This window comes from Eriocheir sinensis, chromosome 7 (assembly GCF_024679095.1).
Source record: "Eriocheir sinensis breed Jianghai 21 chromosome 7, ASM2467909v1, whole genome shotgun sequence".
Classification (NCBI taxonomy): Eukaryota; Metazoa; Arthropoda; class Malacostraca; order Decapoda; family Varunidae; genus Eriocheir; species Eriocheir sinensis.
Window position 1 is genome coordinate 4,167,661 of NC_066515.1, and position 7,200 is coordinate 4,174,860.

Sequence of the window (7,200 nt, forward strand, 5' to 3'; positions counted from 1 at the left end):
CTAATTGTGAATATTTTTTTCCCGACCAGCACGTAGCGTGTTTGGACTTTGGCTCCATAAAAAAACTTGTATTCCGGAATCCCAACATAGAAAAAAGAACTGAGTTCACTCAGAAAAGTATCTCTCTGACAATTCTCCGGGTGGCCGCGTGTGCGCTGCTTGTATAGCCAATACCATCTATTTCGCGTAATGGAGAGGAGGGAGAGGAGGGAAGGGGAAGGATGAGGGAGGGCAGCAAGAAGGAAGAAAGAATGGATTGGAGACCCAGAAAGGTAAGGAAGAAAAGGACTGGGGAAGAGAAGGAGAGAAGGGAAAGGGGAGCACGAAATGACAGGAGGGATGGGGAAGAAAGGGTGATGGATTAGGGAAGGAGAGGAATATGCGGGAGGGGTAAAAGAGAATTGTTGAAGAGAAAGACCTCTCTCTCTCTCTCTCTCTCTCTCTCTCTCTCTCTCTCTCTCTCTCTCTCTCTCTCTCTTACACTCTGCCGTTGTATGTGGCATATGGATAAAGCAGAAACAAGAATAGGCTTGGTCTTTATTCTGGCCGCACACACCCACCCTCATCCACCTGCACACACACGCTTTCAGTGGCATTAGTAAAGAGCTGTTGCTGTTGCTATCGGCGGTGGTGATGAAAATTTATATAATGATGCTGCTAATTAAGATATAATTGATGGCAATTGAGACTGGTGTTGGGTGATATTAATATTGTTTTTTTTGTGGTTTTATAGTGGTGGCGGTGGTAAAGGTGGTGATAATGGAGGTGATGGTAGTAGTCGTGATGTAGGTGATGGTGGTGGTGATGGTGGTGGTAATGATGGCCAGCCAAGCCTCATTTATCTGAAGGACGAGTGTTTTTCTTTTCATTTCCGCGGCGTCATGACCAGACAGCACTCGGACGGCATTTTCTTTATACACACACACACACACACACACACACACACACACACACACACTCACACACACACACACACAGACTCACCCCATCACCCCCCTTACTCACACTTGTTTATATCTACTCCTGAAGCCAATGACCACTAAGAAAATAACAGTCAACAATCATCGGGAAAGAAGCAATGGTTTCTCTTGGGAGACAACAATATCACCTTTCCAGTCATTTAAGCGACTAAAAGAAATGACAACACCTGAAAATAATCTCAATACTTATAAAATATACACATAATAATCACCACCTAACGTTCATTTCGAAATGGAAAAAAATCACAAAATAGCTTACACTAAAAGCAAATTTCAAAACACGTGGAAAATGCTAGAAAACCATGCATGAAATCTATGTATTTTGACATTATTCGAAGGGTATATACACACACATGGTTTTGGACGGAGCGCGCGTGAAGCAATTAATCAGTTTCTGGTACACACGGATGCACGCACGCTTGCTCGCATACCAAATGGTGCAGCGGCAGGAATAAGCTCCTCTGCAATTACTGAGCAACTTTAATTAAAGAATAACATACTACACTTGAGCGTTTTATTCCTGAACTTTTAACCAAACGACCATCATTATAATTATCTCCTCTTTCCTCTTCAATTCCTTCATTTTTTTCCTTTCATTTCCTTCTTTTATTCCTTTTCTCAACAACTCTTTCCCTCTTTTCTCCCTTCCTTCATTCTTTCCACCTTACTTTTATCATTCACTATGTCTCCTCGTTCTTGTTCGATTATCTACTTTCTGGCTCCCTCCTTCCTTCCTCCCTCCTTCCTTCCTTTCTTCCTTCTTTCCTTCCTTCCTTCCCTCCTTCCTTCCTTTCTTACTTCTTTCCTTCCTTCCTTCCCTCTTTTCTTCCTCCCTCCCTTTCTTCCTTCCTTCCTTCTTCCTTCCTTCCTTCCTTCTTTCCTTCTATACTTCCCTCTTTTCTTCCTCTCCCCCTCCCTTCCTCCTTCCTACCTTCCTTCCTTCCCTCTTTTCTTACTACCTTCCTTCCTTCCTTCCTTCCTCACTCCCTCCCTCCTCCCCTGTTTCCCACTCTTCCCAGCCAGGCACGGGAGAACAAGAGAACGTTGGGTTTATCTCATTAGCAGCCTCCGACTCAAACATAAGTGGCGCGGTAACTTAGCGCGGGAGCAGGCAAGGCAGGCAAGGAGGAGGAGGAGGAGTACAAATGAGTACAAAGGGAAAGCAAACAGCAACAGATTTCTTGGTCCTAACTAGGATGTTTGTTGTTGCTACCATCAACTCTAATCTACGAGTCAGAGACACAGGACAGCAAAGGAGAAGGCTCCTCCCTTCCCACCAGTCCCAGCCGAGGCTGGCACGAAAAGGAAGAATACCATGTAGTATAGAAAAACTACAATGGAATTTTACATGGACAGAAGGAAGATCATACACGTCAACTAAACTAACACTACTTTATGTTAGACCGGAGCAAAATAGCGGATGTTCGGGTTAGCTTTTAAATATTTGTCTAGTCGTTTTTTGAACGTGCAAATAGTTTCGCTTTCGACAACGTTTTGAGGCAAACCATTCCATACATTGATGACACGGTTGAAGAAGAAGTGTTTTGATTCATTTGATTTGAAACGCTTCCTCGTTATTTTGTATCCATTGTTTCTTATTACACTTGATTGAGAGACTGTAAAATAATCATGAACATTAACGTTATCGAATCCCTTGAAATTTTTAAACACTTCTATAAGGTCACCTCTTAGCCTGCGCTTTGAATAAGTTCAGTTCTTTAAGTTTGTCTTCGTACGGTTTGTTTCACAGTCTAAGGATCATTTTAGTAGCTTGACGCTGCACCCTCTCGAGTTTATCTATATCTTTTCTGTAATAAGGGGACCAAACCTGAACGCAATACTCAAGATGTGGGCGAACTAACGAATTGTACAGTGTCAATATTATTTTTTCTGATGTGTTCAAATGTATGACCAATAAATCCGGTCAGTTTGTTGGCAGTTTTTACTAATTCTGTGCGATGTTGACTCAGTTTAAGATCGTTCGAAATTATTACTCCAAGATCTTTTTCTTTGCTGGCTCCGTTAATTTGATAATGAATACGATGGTTGTTGATTCCGATATGCATAACCTTGCACTTTTCAATATTGAAATTTATTCGCCATGTTCGTGCCCAACTACTTAAACGTTCGAGATCAGCTTGGAAGCGTTCTTTATCCACTGTCGTAGTGACTATGCTGGCTATTTTTGTGTCGTCGTCAAATTTCGATATTTTACACGATAGCCCCTCGTCAATGTCATTTACTGACACTAAAAACAGAGCAGGTCCCAACACCTACCGCTGTGGAACACCGCTTTTGATATCTCGCCAGTTAGATGATACACCATTCATAACAACTCTGTTTACGGTCGGTAAGCCAGTCTTTGAGCCACTTATGAATATTAATACCGTGAGCTTGCAAACTGCTAAGGAGGCTGTTGTGAGGGACTTTGTCAAATGCTTTCTGAAAGTCCAAATATACAATGTCTACTGATTGACTTTCATCGAATACATTAAAGATGTAGCTGAAGAAATCGAGAAGGTTAGTCAAACAGGAACGTTTGTTTCCAAAACCATGCTGCGAATCCTTAATTAGTCTGTTATCTTAAAAAAAAAACCTACCATTCTCCACGAATGATCGTCTCAAAAATTTTGCATACGATTGAAGTTAGACTGATCGGTCGATAATTACCTGGTTGTTACTTGTCGCCATTTTTAAAGATAGGTGTTACGTTAGCGAGTTTCCATTCTAGTGGTACTGTTCCTGTGCTCAGCGGCTTTGAGAATATGTTCAAGAGGGGCTTGCTGATCTGATGTTTTGCCTCTTTAAGAATACGCGGGAATACTTTATCTGGGCCGGGCGTTTTGTTTACTTTAATATTATCGATAATTTGTACTTTATCACTTTCTACAATGTCGCTAATACTACTCAAGGATGTGTCATCAATATATCTAGGGGCTTCCGGTTGCCTCTCGGATAAGATTTCTTCTGTAAAAATGAAGGCCAAAAAATCACTCAATATGTTAGCGATTTCTTCATCATCATTTGTGAATTCGCCATTTACAGTTGCTATTGGGCCAATACTGGGGGTGAGAACTTTTGTATTTCTTACGTAGGCAAAAAAATCTTTAGGATTTGTTTTGCTGGCGCTTGCAATATGAAGCTCTAGGTTTCTTTTATCGAGACGTATGATTCTTTTTATTTCTTGGCGAAATCATTGGAATTCAATTTTATCTGTTTCATTATTTGTAATCAAGTGTTTGCGACGCGCTTGATTCTCATTCACAATTTGGCGTTTGGGTTGATTGTTCCACCACTTAGGCTTCCAGTTGGCTGTTGGTCGTCTTTTACGGAATGGTACGCATAAATTCACGGCTTTACTTAAAGTTTCTGTGAATGTTTCCCAAGCTTTATTTATATCTGAGGCTGCAGAAATTTCGCTCCAGTCTCCATTCGCTAGTAAATTTCTTTGTTTGTCAAAATCAGCACGTCGGTAATCAGGTATTATTTCTTCACTCGTTTTCATGTCCTCTTTTATTTTTATTTTAAACGAAATCATTCGATGATCGCTGTCGCTGAATTCTGTACCAACATTGAGATCATTAACTAGGCTTTCTTTAGTTGTGAGAACTAGATCGAGGATGTTATATTCGCGAGTTGGTTTGTTAACATGCTGATAAAGCGCACTTTCTAATAAATTACCGTATAGATCGTGACCTGAGTGTATATTTAACGAGTCTCCCCAACTCTTTATTGGTAAGTTAAAGTCTCCCATAATTACAGTTTCAAATTGATTGCATATGTTATAAATTTGTTCGAACAGTTTTCTGTATATTTCCATTGCTTGGGTTGGCGGTCTATAAACAATGCCAATAACTAATTTACTTGAACGGTTTTTAATTTTTACGAAAACGGTGTCTATATTATTTATTCTTTCTACATTGATAACACGTGGATTTAAACCAGCACGAATATATAAGATGACGCCACCACCAACTCTGTTTTCTCTGTCGCAAAGAAAAATTGAATAGCCGGGTAAGTTAAATTCCGCAATAAAATTTATGTTATTTGTATTCAACCATGACTCCGCGGCGGCGATAATGTGGAAGTTTTCCGTTGCAGCAAGTTCTTCCAGGTCTGTGAATTTATTTCGAATGCTGCGGGCGTTTACGTAACACGCGTTTATATGGTCATGGTGGGATTTGTTGATGGTCCTTTAATTGCTTACGTGGCGTTCTCTGTCGGGATTCTCTGCTTTTTTTTTTTTTTTTTGCTCTAAAAAGTGACACCTGCTCATTGAGGAGTTTCCCATGTCGAGCCGCCCCGACTGTATATAGAAGCACACCATCGCGTTCGTACAAGTCATTCGCACCATAGAAGTTATTCCAAAAGTTCACAAACTCGACATTTTCTTGACCACATAATGGCTTTAGTCGGTTATTAGTGCTGAAGGCTTTACTGTAAAAGGTGTTACTTTCTCTCATGCGCAGGAGGATACCAGATATCATTATGTTGTTTTTTCCTTGAATTGTCGGATGAGTCTACGATACTTTTCCATTAATTCTTCTGAACGATTGGCCCTTACGTAGTTTGTTCCGACATGAATGACGAACAGTGAGTTTTGGTCTGAGCCGGTCATAACATCGCCGCGCGCCGCAGTGATGCCATCTACACCTATACCAGGGAAACACATGCGCTTAAGTTTCTCATATGAAACACGACCGCAAAATTCTGTTGACTGACCTCTGACCATTGAATCGCCAATCAACCGAGTTTCGTGTTCCTTTTCAACTTTCTCCTTTAAAATAGCAAATCGATTGAAGGTCGTGAGTTCCAACATTTTTCTTGGCGTATAAGTATATATATATATATATATATATATATATATATATATATATATATATATATATATATATATATATATATATATATATATATATATATATATATATATATATATATATATATATAAGTATTCATTACAGGAATGAAACCGTCATCAGGTGCTTCTCGGATTTCTCGTGACTTGGGCATAGGTCGGTACGGTCGGGTTGGGCAAAGAAGGGGCAGTGTCGCTAGTCTGCGGCACAGCTATGTTGGTCGCAACAAACTCCTTCAGGGATTCGTGTTGTTTTTCTAAAATGTCATATTTCATTTTCAATTCGTCATACTTACGGTCGCTAACACAAAAGCGACAAGCAGAGGAGTTTCTAAAATACTTAGGAGCAAACTTCTCGCAACATACTTCTCAATCCCTCAGGTTGGTCAGCATTTTGGATTAGCAATTTCTTAACTGACAATGAAAGCAAATAGGGCGCAGTTTCTGTAAACTTAATTAAGGGTGTCACCATAATACAATTTAAAAAAAGTTAAATGTATAGAAAACAGATACTGCGGTTTCCCAGTGCCCCACGAAAGTAAAGGTATGAAGACCTCCGCACGGACAGAAAAAAACAGAAAATGGCCATTATGAGTGATGGGCCTCCGGATTTGAAGCTGGCAACCTTGTCAACCCGGTCGAATTTGTCCTTGAGTTTTGTCCCAAAAAGACTGGGGCCGGCGTGGTTACCCAGCACCCACACTAGGCAGAGAGAAAGGAGTCAGCCACCCAAGAGCATCACAACATGTGTCCCCCTTCAAGCACGAGCCTTGCGAGCCCTGGCCCAAGGCCCCTGTCACCAGGTGTGCTCCGAGGACTTCCGCAGAAAAAAAAACACCGCCGCGAAGACTCCGAAGTGACTAGAACCTCCCGGGATAGTGAGAGAAACATCGGAGGAAGACTGAGACTAGAGGCTGGGTAGAATGCCTGTAGAAAGGAAGGAAAGGAGGGGATGTGTAATCAAAGTGTAAGGGAGGGTGACAACCCTTGGATAGACTACCCATAGAAAGGGGAAAAAAATAATAGTCCGTAGAGAAATTAAGAAGTCCCTTTTAGTCGCCTTTTACGACACGCAGGGAATGCGGTGGTGGAATTTTTTCACCCCCCAACCACAGAGGAGAGGAGGAGGAAGAGGAGAAGGAGGAGGAGGAGGAGGAAGAGAAGGAAAGGTAGTAGTAAGATGATGATGATCACGGAGACAACGAGGAGAGGCAGGAGGAAGGGAATGAGGAGGAAAAGGAGGAGGAAGAGCGTAAGGAGGAAAAACGGAAGGAATGGGAGGAAATGGAAGAGACTGAAGATGACGTAGGGAAATTATCATTAACATCATCTTTGTTACTATTATTATTATTATTATTATTA